The sequence below is a fragment of the Phaseolus vulgaris genome, chromosome 1 (assembly GCF_051622355.1).
Source record: "Phaseolus vulgaris cultivar YP4 chromosome 1, ASM5162235v1, whole genome shotgun sequence".
In the NCBI taxonomy this organism is placed as follows: domain Eukaryota; kingdom Viridiplantae; phylum Streptophyta; class Magnoliopsida; order Fabales; family Fabaceae; genus Phaseolus; species Phaseolus vulgaris.
The window spans coordinates 32,797,372-32,812,401 of NC_143498.1; positions in this window are offsets into that span (position 1 = coordinate 32,797,372).

Below are 15,030 nucleotides of genomic sequence, written 5' to 3' on the forward strand. Positions count from 1 at the left end.
CTCTACTAATTGTGCAACTATTACCTTTCAAAGGGAGAAAAGACCAAGATTTGTAAAGAAGCTTTCACTGTCGTTACAACTTTTGTACCATGAAGATCTTGTTCGCAACATTATAACTTTGCATAGTTCGTTGACCAACTTTGTCTTGTATCACTTAGAAGACACCTCCACTAGACGCTTCTTTAGCGAACCATGTTTTGATATCATACACTGCTTCCCAAGACCCCTGCATAGCCACAAGAAGTGTCTTTTCCAGCCATCAAAGCAAGGAGAGCAGAATGGGCCTTATTACACCAAAACATAGTAGATACAAGACATAACAGATAAATATACAACAAAAAAAGAAGCAAAGTATTTAACATAAGGACGCCTTATACAACACAAACTCCCTATCTATGAGACAAGCAAATATAAGGATTCAACACCCAATCAAAGTAGAAAAAATTAAAAGAAGGAATTTTCGATTTCACTCATAACCAAGTCTTTAATTGGGTAGTGTAGAATACTTCCTCTACATCCACCCTTCCTTGTTTAAATACAAATTTATTCCTGTGCTCCCATATGTTCCATATCACTGCAACCTATAAACCTTTTCAAATCAAATTCTGCTTATAATTAAGATGTATGATGTGAAATTGTTCAAAATGGCACCAATGATTGACATGATGAATGCACATAATGCCTAACCAATTCCAACATTCATTCCAGACTCTAAATTTTTTTTTACAGCTTAAGAAGAACAAGTGTTTGACTAACACAAAGGGTAGATTCTAGAGTCTAAAATAACCCCTCTTTTGACTAAATTAACTCTAGTTGGAACTTTACCCAAAACCACAACACACAAAGGTTTGTGCACTAGGAAATGCCTTCACAGACCAAAAGGATATAAAAATTGATATCTTCATTCCTGGCTCGATAATGTAGGATATCATAAGTAGTCTTAACAAAAAAATAACCTAGTTTCGTATGCAACTCACACCCTCGAGTCCATTACATTTACTTTGTAATTGTACATTATTTAAGATATTGTATAGTTCACCTTATTGTGCACATTCCCACACAACATCTTATCCACTGTAATTTCCACTACCACCCTGTGTCAGACCATTCACCAACCTTCCTCACAATGCAACATTGGTCAGATGAGATAGAGTACAACTTAGGAAAGGATTGCATCAAACTTTTTCACCTACCAATTTGTCCTTCCAAAATCTAATGGGAGGTTTATAAACTCAACTTGTAAACTCGACTTGTAGACTCAACTCATAGACTCGTAAGAGTTTACTATATAAACTCGACTTGTAGACTCAACTCATAGACTCGTAAGAGTTTACTATATGTAAAAATTCAATAGAAAAAATAAACATCCACGATATCAATTTTATAATATTAAAATAAATAAAATCATAAAAATACACCAATAAATTTTCAAAGTGATAAGATAATAGTTAAATAACGAAAATAACACAAATATTATTAAGTTTATACGTCTCAATCATGTAATCTATAATGAAATTATCTCCAAGATCTTGATAACTATATTAAAACTGTAATTAATTTTCTAAACACAACCAATAAAAAAATATTTTAATTATTATTTCAGCCACACATATCAAAAAAGACTACCCAAATACTACTTTAATCACCTTTTTATTTTTAATTTGCGCACCCTAATCCCAAACAAAAACAACTCAGATTAAACCCTAATCAAAAACTCAGGAGAAACCTAAACCCATGAACTAGAAACACAGTAGAAACCGAAACCTAAAAACTAGACCTACATGAAAATGCAGTAGAACATGACAACACATTAAGGCGATGACATGGCGAGGCAACAATGTAGGCGACGACAGCGCAAGAACCCTAAATCCATAAACTAAGCGGAGCAACCCATGAGTGGGTCATTTTGGGCTTTTTTCGAAACTCGTTTACTCGACCTCTGACTCACGAGTTTCTACGGAGTTTACCAAGTTTGTTTGAGTCAAGTCTACTAAAAAATGAGTTTACACACAAGTTCACTTGTGATCCACTAGTAGAATCTTAAAATCAAATGAGTTAGCGAGTTAATTCGCGAGTTTGATAACCATGATCCCCACCACCTATTTTCCAACAAAATGAATCATGAAACCAACTTGCATCTTCTCCTTCACTACACACTTTACCTAACTCTTTCCACCACCATTATTGATTCTTAAAATGTAATCCATCAGGTCGACCGGAATCTAGTTCAAATTTAGACCTTATAATGTCTCTCCCCTCCTTGGATCATCCGTCCCCAAACGCCACTTCATTTTTCTAAGAGTGCATTGTTAAATTTCCCTACATCTTTAAATCCTAAACCCTTTTCCTCCTTTGGCTTACACAATTTTTCCTAACTAACCCAAGATATAGTTCTGTTTTCCCTCTCCCAACACAATAGAATTTTTTTTCTGTATATTCGTGATTGTTTTATAAACAAATACTGGAGCTTTGAAGAAAGACAAATAAAAAAGGGGAAGAGAAGTAAACACAAATTTGATAAGATAAATTCTACCTGGCACAGTTAAATATCTACCCTTCCATGCATTAAGTTTACTCCTAATTTTTTCCACAAGAGGAGACCAAAATTGTTTTCTCCTAGGATTCCCACCCACCATTAAGCCTAAGTATTTGAAGGATATCTCCATATGTGTACAATTTAATGTATTTGCAAAGTTTTCTATCATACTCTTATTTACCCCAAGTGCAACAACCATAGACTTGTGAAAAATAATATTAAGCCTAGAAGCTAATCATAACAATTGAGAATGATTTTAATAGTGAAAATACTTTAATGATTGTCCTTACACATAAACAAGTTATCATTCGCAAACTGCAAAATACATGTCTCTACCTCAAGCCTACTAGTCTCAGACCTTGGAGAAGCTTCTTCTTGAGATCTTGTCTCACTAGACCAGACAAACCCTCAACTGCAACTAGAAAAGAAGGGCATCATAGGGTCCCCATGTCTTAGACCCCTAGTTGGTTTGAATTCTATTGTTGGGCTCCCATTAATTAGATTTGATATTGAAGCCAATTCCAATCCACTTTTTGTTAAAGCCTGATCTACTCATCATATGGTACAAAAAATCCCTCATAACATAATCACATGCCTTTTCATAGTCAATTTTGATAAAAACCCCACTTTTTCTTTGCCTTCTTATATCTCAACAACTTCATTGGTCCATAAGACACTATCCAAAAGCCTCATATATTTTAAAAAAGCTGATTGAAAGTCAACAATAATGAAGGGTAAAACTACTTTAATTTTGTTGGAAAGATATAAATTTTGTACAGAACCTCTACAAGGGAAATAGGTGTATAGTGATCAAACTTAATAAGGTCTCATACTTTAAGCACTAGAGCCACAAAAGATGCATTACAAACCTTATGAATCTTCCCAAAATTATGAAAATAATGTATAACCATCATGATGTCTTGTTTTAGGGTTTCCCAATTATACTTAATGAGTTTAAAATTAAATCCATTTGTTCTAAGCTTTTTGATCCTCACACATCCATACTACACCTTTAACTTCTTTAATGAATTTAAAATTAAATCCATCTATCCTAAGCTTTTTGATTCTCACACATCCATATTACACCTTTAACTTTCTCCTCTATGCTGTTAGAGGTAAGAAAATCATTGTCCTCCCCATATACAATCTTAACTCAACTCCCCCCTAATCTCACCCTACAATCATGGGTTACGGTAAACCTATTTTGGAATAGTTGTTTCAAAGCCTCCCTTCTGACTATATAAATGGCTCCTCGCACCAATCACTGTTTACATTAACAACCTTTATGTTAGTCCTAAACCTTCTCCAATGATAAAATTTGTATCTCCCTTGTTTAGCCAATTTGGCCTCGCGTTGTTAGATTTTTTGATGAGGAAAATGCAGGTCAGATGGAGAAAAAACTTGGTTGTATAGACATTGGGAATTCAAAAACGCACGTTAGGCAAGGGATACTTCAATTCAAGGCCACAACAACAGTGCCAAGTATGGTACAAGGAAGAAGCAGAACAAGTAGGTATGGAAGGAAAAGAAAATACACAACAATAAAAGACAGATGAATTATTTGTACAAATACTAAAATAAATTTGTATAGGAATTGTATTTTGGTTTCTTTTCAAAAGTATTTTGTAGATGAAACAAAGACACTCTAGAAATCCTAACTTATCACACAAGTAAGGGTTCCTAGAGTATCTCCAAGGAGCATCCACAACCTCTTTAAGCCACCACACCTCACTTTAGTTAAGTCCACTTAACTATGGTTATGGTAGCTTAAAGAGCAAGCTACCTTCATCTATAAAAACCCTAAAACTTACTCAAGTATTAAGATTTACATATATTGAATGAAAAGTTCAGAATTGAAACCTTATTCTCTCCCAAATCTCTCTTGCTAGTGAGCCTAATTGGCCCAGTGAACATAAGGAAAGTTGGTCAAACCTTTTTCCCTTCATTGCACCTTCAACTTCACCGAATTCTTTAATCATCTCTCAACTTTGGTGCCCCTTCTTTACTCCATTTCCACTACCACTCCAATCATTCCATCAACCACAAGCTTGGACTACATCAGGTGGATCACAGCTCACGAAATATCCTTCGGCCAAGCTAAGTTCCTTTTTCACAATTTTTTTTTTCTTTTGTCAAGTGTGTTCTTCACGGTTCATGCTTGTTCTTCCATATTTCTTTGTTTTCCACTATTTATAATCAATTTTCACCGATTATAATTTGTTTCCACTGTTTAAAAACAATTTTCCATTGTTTAATTTCACTTAAACATTCATCAAACACTTTTCCTTGCCATTCGTTGCATAACCTCACTTATTGCTCGCATTTTTGTTTTGTTTTGCATTTTTCTTGCTTTTAATCGGTTCAATTGTTGTTCTAGGTCATATTCCACCGTTTGACCTCTTTGTTTTACAATTTAATCCGTTCATATCATGTTTTGTTAGTTGAATTTTGCTTCTTTATGTTTCATATAACATTCATACCAAAACCTATCCAAAATAGTTTGTGTTCTTCGATTTTTGCTTTAATACTCTTCATTGTTTATTGAGTTTATGAGTTTTAATCCATGTATGTGTATGTTTACATGTTGTTTACTGTTTCTAATCCTCGGATGTTCAATGTCATGTCCAAATCTTCGTAGTTTTGCTCAAATCAGTCAAACCTTGTTGCTGCATTCTAAGTGTTTGATTTTTTTTTCTTATGCACACCCAATGTTTGTTAAAAGTTCTTTTGAGTTTTCCTAAGTTTGTGCTTTATTTCTTTTCTTGTTTACCTATTCATAAGTCTTGTAACTTGCTATTAGTTCATTAGGGAGTTTCTTTCATTAATTTCCACTTGTTGTCTTGAAGTTTTGTTTTTTTGTTTATTGCTTCTTTAGGCTTTTGTTTCAATTTCCATATGTGACTTTCACTTTGTTTCAATAACTTATTCTAATTTTGTTCTGCATCCAAACTTTGTGGATTTTTTTTTTCTGTATGTACCTTAACATGTCTAAAACACCTAGTAAAAAAGGCATGTCCTAATCTCAACTACAAAAAAAAATAAAGAATCACAAAAGCTAGGATGTTTTTGTTGTATCTTGTTTAAGGACAATTGAAGCTCTTGGATTTTAATTTGTTCCACCTATTGGCGATTTAACCTGAAAATTTTACCATATGTTTTTTCATATGTTACCTATATCTCGTTAAATGTTCAACTTAAAATTCGCTATAGAAAAATTACCAAAAATTTTACACTTTACTCGACCAGCGCTAAACCTAGTTTGCCTAATTGCCTTAAATTGCTTGCAGTGTTTGCAAACTTGTTGTATTTATTTCTCTATGAAAACATATCCAAGTGGCGTGATCATCCCCTTCATTTCACCTAAGCTCTCTTATCTTTTCTCTATTTTTCTTTTCTTCATTGCGCCATCATCCTTCATCTTACGTCTTGTTATCTTCTTTTGTTATTCGATATATATTTTTCTTTATCTTGTTCCTTATTTTAATTTTGCACCTCATCATCATCTTCACCATATAATTGTGTTTTATCTTTGCCCTCTAGAAGTGAACCTTCACACTTACTTAACCACTTGGTTAAGTTCGTGTCCAGTGAGAATCTTCTTTGGGTTTCTCACCATATTCTACTTAAAATAAAAAACCATAAACAAAGTGCAACCCATAAAAATGTGAAATTCTAAAATCAACTCACATAAGAGATTATCCTTCCATGTGGAGGAAAAATGAAAAGATTAGAAAGAAGATAATAAGAAAAGTAAGAGACATTAATGCTTTGTTTTTCGAACCTGTTTTGTGAAGCTTCATCCCTTCTCCCTGAAGCTTGCATCTTTTTATAGGTTTCTTTGCTCCAAAAATCTCAGAATTATACTTTGGTTTAGATATTGTTCACAGTTTCTGAGTTTTCAACTTTCTAGAATTGTCAAATTTTGTTTATAGTTTTATCGTGAATTCTATTTTTTCGTATTTTGCACAAGATTTGCTTCCAATTTTGTTTCTAAAATATTGTAAATTTTATTTTCTAAGTATTCTAATCAGATTTCGCTTCCTATTTTGATATAGAGAAACACCTTGGTCTTTCGCATGATTTGACCCACTCACAATGGTAGATGCTTCATTTAGACCATCTAGTGAAACACTTTTATCAGATCATCTTCTCTGAGAAATATTAGACCGTCTACTGCGACTAAAACACAAGATTAGCATAATTAATAGTTAAGACCAAAATAAACCTAATTAGATGAATATCAATTAAAATAGTTGATTTTTCATGATTACAGTTCAAAAATTTATGATTAAAATTTTAAAGTGTGAATAAAATTATGTTCATAAAAAAAAAAAAATCGCAACAATGTCTTGTAAATATATGTAATAATTATGGATTATACTCAGGAACCACAACAATAAATTCATGTTTTCATAAATCCTACGCCTTTGCTTTATAACAACAAGTTTCATAATCATTCTCATTCTTCATTTTAGAAAAAATGAAAAAAGAAAAATCATGCTCTTAATGCACGATTTTAAAATAATAAAATAAAATAAGAAAAATAAGAGTAACAGTCGTATATTAATATACGATTTCATTAAAAAAAATGTATATTAATATATGATTTCATTAAAAAAAATGTGTAATCAAAACACAACTTCTATTTTAATATAAAAATTATGTTTTAAAGACACGACTACTTATTTCAAAATTGTGTTTTCGAAACATGACTTATCTATTTTTATAATTTTTTTTCTATATTTTTTTTTAAAAAAATAAAGAAAAAATTACACTAATTTCGTGAAATTATTACACTAATTTTTTTAAAGCTCACTTTTATCACGATTGGTGGATTAAAATGTGAGCTCAACGGATTGAAAGGCCTGTAATGCTTAGATTAATAGTTGTGGCAAGACTTGAGAGTGTGAAAGGAATACACTGACTTTCTCAACTCAAAATTATTCTTACAAAGGTATCTTGTAAATCGGAAAAATGAGTCTGAATAGGGAGAGTTTTTTTAGTTAGTGCTTTCAAATAATGATAATCATTTCATGATAATGATGTGTTCCATAAAGCCACCCATTGCACAAATAATAGCATTAGACATTTTGATGAGTTATTGAATAGGAAGAAATCACCAAACTTTATAGGTTCTATATTAACTCCACAAAGTTACATCGTTCTCATAATTTAATTCCTTGTTTTCTCTTTAACTTCTCTAGGTTGCTTTTCTAAGGCTCGTCCTTTCTTTTCAAAATCTTTGAATATATTGTTTACAGTTTGGTCATTCCTTTTGCATTACATTTATTCATTGATACAATACAAAAAGAAAAAGAAAAATATTTTGGCACAAGTACCCTAGCTCTATTCACATTGAAACATTAATTAACATAAGCTTTGTTCTATGTTGAACCCGTTGATTACAAGTAGGTGAATGCGTTTCGAATTCATAGGTAAAGTATACATAATCATATTGGGAATGATATATGTGAGTAATAAATAGTGTTCTAACAGGGTAAATATCAATTTAAGAAGCAAGTTACAATCAATCATTAATGAAATAATAAATATTTATAACTTCAAAAAGTATTTATAACTTCTCTTGGTTGCTTCAAAAAGTAAAGGTAAAGGATGAGAGGTACTTTTGGAGAGATTTATAACTTCTCAACTAACATTAATTTTCTCACTTTTTTTTAGTCTGGGAGACCCTCTAACAACTCTAATTCTCATTCATTATTTTTGGACACCTTTTCTTCAAAAGGGAAAAAGATGAATGTATAATATCTCTCCCTGCCCAAAGAATAGACACTTTATAACATAATCCTTAAAATAACAATAGAAGGGAACAAATTCAGCTGTGGTTTTCTAGGAAGAGGCTTTCTTCAAAAAGGAGAAAATGAGACTTTACGGGCACTAATTTTGTAGAAAATGATTTTCTGATATTTTCCACTGTTTTTGTTTGTGAAATTCTACGATAAATGGTATTTCCACATTACCTTAATTTTTCAAGCTAACCCTTGTTAGTCCTTTGAAGCATATTCAAAGGAGCCTGACCCTATGATCTCCTTTCACTACAGCAGGCTTCTTATGTTCTATATCAATGATTTTATGTTTCAATAACAAATTTTTAAGTTTCGAATATTTTTTTACATATAGACGCTTAAGTTATAAATTTCAAACTTTTTATTTAAATATAATTATATTCTAGCAAAATATTTAGGAGAACTCTTTAGTAAAACTCTTATTTATAAGTGGTCACTTCATTTAAGGATATCATTAGGTTTAAATGGAAGGTCCATTGAATTTTTTAATTATATTAATGCGATTAAAATATTGTAACTTAATAAAATACTATCAGAGAGATCGACAATGTTATATGGATCAAAACTTTTAGAGAGATCGACAAGATTTCAATCATCACACATGTTAGATTCAACGTTTACTATTAGATCAAAAGTTATAACTAATAATCAAGACATAACTATTTTTTACTTAAAAGCTTAGCGCTACAACTTAATTATGACTTATTCCACCTAACATACACCATAGCACAATTGATATAATCTACAATAATCTTACCTCAACAATTATGTCGTAAGAATTACTAGTCTCCTAGTCTTGAGCATCTTCAGCATAAGTGAAGACATTGTCAAAGGATCAACAAAAGTCTTATAAGAACACAACCTCAGTTTTGAACGTAACTAAAGAGACTATCAAAGGAGTCAACAAGATTCTTGTTGACACATAGCGTAAGTGAAGAAATTGTCAAATGGATCGACAATATTCTTATGAGCACACAACCCCCAATGTGGAGTTGTCCCATTTTTCAAAAGCTTCTTTTGTAATGTAGAGTGAGACAATAAATGCCTAAATTTTTGTTGTTTTTTCCTTTTGTAACCACCTTATCAACGAACAAGACTCCCTAACTTGCCACATGCTTCCTTTCTATCACTATAAAAAAACATTAAATAGTAACTAATTTAGAAACAAAAATGATTAGTCATTATATTGATTAAGTAAAATACTATTATTACGAAGTGAACTTTACGCCTAACTCAACCTCATAAAACCGATTCATGGGTAAGGTTTGCACTCACTTATATATAATGAAATATTTTCATCTCTAGTCGATGTGAGATCTCCAACAACTATTTTATAAATTAAAAAACTATTGACATTTAAAATAGTTTCTATAATTAATAAAAAATTATAATATAATTTTTAAATTGGTATATAAATTTATAAAATACCAAGTCGTAGACTTAGAGTTTTCATTTATACTTCTTTCAGTTAATCTATTTTCTGATTTTTCTTTTTCTTTTTTCTATGCTAAGACTTATTCTTTTGTAGAAAATATCATGGACTTCATCCGAAAAAGATGATGCACCGTACAAAGGAAATGCAGGCCAAAGAAGTTGTTGAGACCAACATCCCTATTACCAATGTAGTGAATGGACCATTGTTAACACTTGGAAAGTCTATAAGTGTTTAGAACCACTAGACCATCTCTCTACAAATAAATTTAATGATAAAAAAAATATAAACATGTTATCTTACAGGTTATATTATAATGTTTATGACCCTACTATTGTGTTCTTTGAAGTTGAAGTTGTCACACCTTCTAAATACCACAAGTCCATCACAAGATGGTCTAATATTACTTTATCTTAATTGATAAATCAATCACACATTAAAATTGTAATCATACAAATATTTTATACATAAAATCAATTATATTGAATAAATTTATATTTGTTTAAATAAACTTAATATGTAAACTCGGTATCTGAAGTGTTATTTTATAAATAAGAAAACTTATGATTTTAACGTTTCAAAAATCTATGTGTAGAATTAATTTATTCTAAATGAACATAAAGAAATTTCTTTCATCTAATATTGTTGAACATTATCCATCATATATTTGTGTTTGTTTTCTTGTTTAGAAAAACGCAAGAGTAATATAGAAGTGAAACCTAATTTGAATCAATTTTAAGAAATATCAATACAAGAGATCAATGATTATGTTATCAAGAAAAAAAGATTTTATCACTAAAGATTAAATAGGGTCATAATCATATTTTGAATGATCTATACATAGGCCAAGACTTGCAATAATTTATAATTCAAGTATTATAACAATGTTTTAAGCTTAAATATAATATGTTCTTTTATGGAAATTGTTAACTTTTGCATTTTTCACTATGTTAAGCAAATTACCTATGAGAGTCTTTTTATATCCTCTCCTTAAGAGTTACATTTGTTACCATGTATCGTATGTGTTTGCATCCAAGAGTAGTATCAAAATAATATTGATGTTTTCAATCTGAAGGAGAGAAAATTAAAAGTGATTTGTGACATAGAAAAAAATGTACAAAGATGATCACAATTGTACAAAGATGATCACAATGAGAACTTCTTAAGCCAATGATATGGATCAAAGATTAAATAAAGAAGGCTTCAAGAAGTATTTTTTAGCTAAGATCAGAGTCTCTCTTAATAGAAAAAGTGTTTTCATAAATAAAAAATTTGATTTTATGTAATTTAGTTTTCGGATGGGAGAAATATAAAGATTTTATTACTTGACCACTTTAATTGACTAAACTATTTTAGTAAATTAAAATTGAGGTTAGAATTAAGCTCTCGGGATTTTACTAAACCTAGCTTCTAGAAAGCTCCTCTCATGTGTCGCCCCCTTCTCTAGCTTTCTTGCTCACCAAGACACTTTGGGTTATAAATAGAGTGCCTTGGCCCCTTGTAAAAGACATTGAATTGATAGAAAAGAAACTCTACTTGAGTGAAATCCTAAGTGGTCTCTTTTCCCATGAGTCTTATCTTGGCAAAGATTGTTGCAAGTGGAGACTCACTTCTTCACTCATCTCAGAGCTTCCAACCCCAAGTGGCGTGAATCCCCTCCATCTTTTCATCTCCATAAGCTTCTTTACCTTTTATCTCTTTCATTATTTCCTTTCTTTATTCTGCCTATGTTATTTCATTTTTTTTTCAATTCGCTTCCATTTTATTCGTCAATTCCTTCTCTATTCTATTTTTAATTTTTGTGTTCATCATTCATAGTGTGTGTGTTTTTCCTTTACTCTTTTGAAGAAAACTTTCACACTTACTTAACCACTTGGTTATGTTCATTTCCAGTGGCAATCTTCACTGAGTTATCACCATAGCTTGCCAATAAAAAATCATAATCCAAGTGAAACTCCTAAAACTATGTTTAATTGCAAAATCAACTCTCATCATGTGGTATTCAGCGAATGGTTTCTTTGTGCTTAAATATTTTTTTGAGTCGATTTCGCTTTACATTTTCAAGCACCTTTCAATTTTGTCTTTATTTTCCAACACTTTGAATTTCGCTTTACAATTTAGAACCTTACAATTCCTTGTCATTTCAATTCCTTATGTGAGTTGATTTTATATTTATCCATTTTAAGGGTGACACTTTGTTTATGATTTGGATTTTAGAAAATATAAGGTGAGACCTAGGGAAGATTCCCAGTGGACACGAACTTAAGCAAGTGGTTAAGTGAGTGTGAAGGTTCACTTCCAAAGGCAAAAGGAAAAACATATTATATGGTGAAAATGATGCATATTGCGGAATTGAAACACATGAAAGAAAACAAAAGTAATGGAGAAAACCGAAATGGAAAAAGGAAGAAAAGACAAGAACACAATTATAAAGAACAAAGGCATAATGGAAAAATGGAAGAAGAGATGAAGGAAAGAAAGCTTATGGTGAAGGACAAGAGAAGAACACACCACTTGGAGTGTGGATTCTCCAAGATAAGTGTGGAGGACCGCCACTTGAAGAGCTCTCAACTCTCACAAGATAAGACCTAAGCTAAGAGAACACAAGTCTCACACAATTTGTGCAAAGTTTTCCTTCTATATCAAAATTCAACTTGTCAATACATGGAGTAAGGCACCTTATTTATAGGAATGAGTGCCTTGGAAAATAAGATGAGCAAGGATAGGATGGTAAATGTGTGAGGGGCTGCCTTTAGGGTTTGACTAAGTCAAAACCGCACCCTAGGCTTGTTCTTCTAGAAGTTATGTCAACTTTCCTTCCTAAAGGGCTAGGTACAAGCTAAAATGATAACTACACCCCCTATTATGCTAAAGGCACCTATTCTAGCCTATCTTGCTATTTGGACCCCTAAAGTGAGCCTAAATTATTTACAACAAGTTTTATTTTAAAGAAGACCAGAAGAAAGAACATTAGGTGTTCTGGTTTATGCCCATTTCTTCTTCTGGTGAGGTTTGTTAGATCTTTGGTGGGGTCTTGTCTTGATTGTTGAGATGACTCCTCATAGTGTGAATGGTCTCTTGAGGCCTTGGTCATCTCCTTGTTTACTTGGATTGTATCAATTCCGCTTTTACAATTCCTTGTCATTTACAATTATGCTTTTATATTCATTAAACAATTTAAAATTCATTTTTGAATTCCTTCATCATTTAAATTTTCCATTGCCATTTTCCTTGAGTAATGATGTTCTTAGTGTTCTAGGAGTCTTATTCTTTTCGGCTTATTTTGATTTTAATTTTGAAGAATTAAAAACAAATTAGAAGTTGTTTGAGTAGTGGTTAACTTAATTCCAAACATAGAATGCAAGTGTTCATATGAATGAATCCGAATCCAAAATTCATTTAAGAATTTGAAATGTGAATAAAAAATATGCATGAAAAGAATATGAAATTTTTGAATCCATAGAAACAAAGAAAAATAAGTGCATTCACATTTCAAAAATCAAGTTATTAAAAGGATTCTATTTGTGAGGCAAATTGTGTTCATAATTTGTGGAATTTTATCCTTATTCCTTTGATAATTTCTAAACATAAACTTCATAGTTAAAATTTAAGTAAGTTTCTTTGAGTCTTAGAAGTGCTTTTATTGATTGTCTTGTTAAAGTTTTTGTCTACAGCTTAATTCAACTTTGGTTTAGCTTTCTTGTTTTAAAACTTTTTTTCTTGTCTTCAAACTTTCTTTAAGTTTTGTGAGTCCCTTTTGAGTGAGTGATAAGAGTTTTGACATTTTTTACTTGAAGCATTTTTTGCAAGTTTGGTCTCTTTGGAGTTTTAGACCATTCTTGATTGACTTGATTGAGTAAACTTAACCTTCCGTCATCTTTTTCTCAAAAAAGGACTAGTGATACACATTTGAGGGTGCTTCAAATTTTTGTATTGAACTAATTGATTAACTTGTTTGTGCAATAAAGAATCATCCAAGCCACCTTCTCCTCAAAAGGCAAGCCTTATGGTGGAGCTTGAAGAGACTAAGAGGAGCTTTGTCCAAAAGGAAGAAAATATGTGGCAAATGATGGAGAGGTTACAAAGACTAGAAGAAACACAAGAAAGGAAAAACTGAGAAAGGAAATGGGAGCCTAAAACAACAACAAGATATCAATGTTTAAAGTTAGCTTCCTTTAGTTTGAGGACTATGTCAGTCGCATCAAATTGTATTGGACATTGGGCTAAATAAGAGGACAATCGTGGTCTCTTGGAACAATTTAAAAGTAGTCATGTGTGCGGTTTGTTCCTCCTTATTATAGGAAGGAAATCTTGTTGCAGATCCAACAACTTCTTCAAGGACCTAGAAATGTATATGAATATTTTAAAGATTTAGAAACTACTTTGACTAAATTTAATATGCATGAAATTGATGAGTCAAAGATGTTAGAATTGTAGGTCTTAAACAAGAGGGGAGGTGAATTGTTTTCAAAAGTTTTTTGAAAGTTTTGAAGGTATGAAGAACGTCAAAGAAGAATCAAAGCCAAAGGACTAAAAGAATACAATAAGAAAACAATTTTAGTTGAATTCCAGAAATTCAACCGGTTGTTTTTGCAATTCAACCGATTGTTTTGATCATCAATGAATAAAACCAACTTAAAACAGATATTAAAGAGTTCAGGAAAAAAGATAAGCACACAAACAAATTTATACTAGTTCACTCTTATCCCAAAAGAGCTACATCTAGTTCCTAGAAACTATTGGGTATCCACTATGCAATCAATCACAAATTACAAACACACAACCACCAATGAAGTGATCTTAATCCCCTCAAGAACACACACTTCCTTTGGCACACCACAAACACACCACAGATCAGAACATCCTCTGACTCTGTGAACACCAGTACTTACAGAATTACAAATCAAGAAGAAATAGGATTGATCACACCTGGTACAAATCAAAACAAAGTACACAACAATTCCTACTTCACTCTTAGATTAAAATCCAAAGCCTTAAGCAATATTAGAGAAAACTTGATTTCAAAAACTGATCTTGTAAGTTCTCTACTATGAGCGTATAACAGAACATTTATACTCCAATTAGCAGTTGAGAATATTTATTATAAAAGCCGAATCAGTTTGAAAACATTTAAAGCAGATTTAACACACTTAACAGAATTCTGTTAAGGCAGTTAAAAAAATAGTCAGATTAAATTGGTTTGACAGCAAAGCCAACCAAGTTCAAATCTTCCAAAACCAGTTTCAAAAACATTAAGT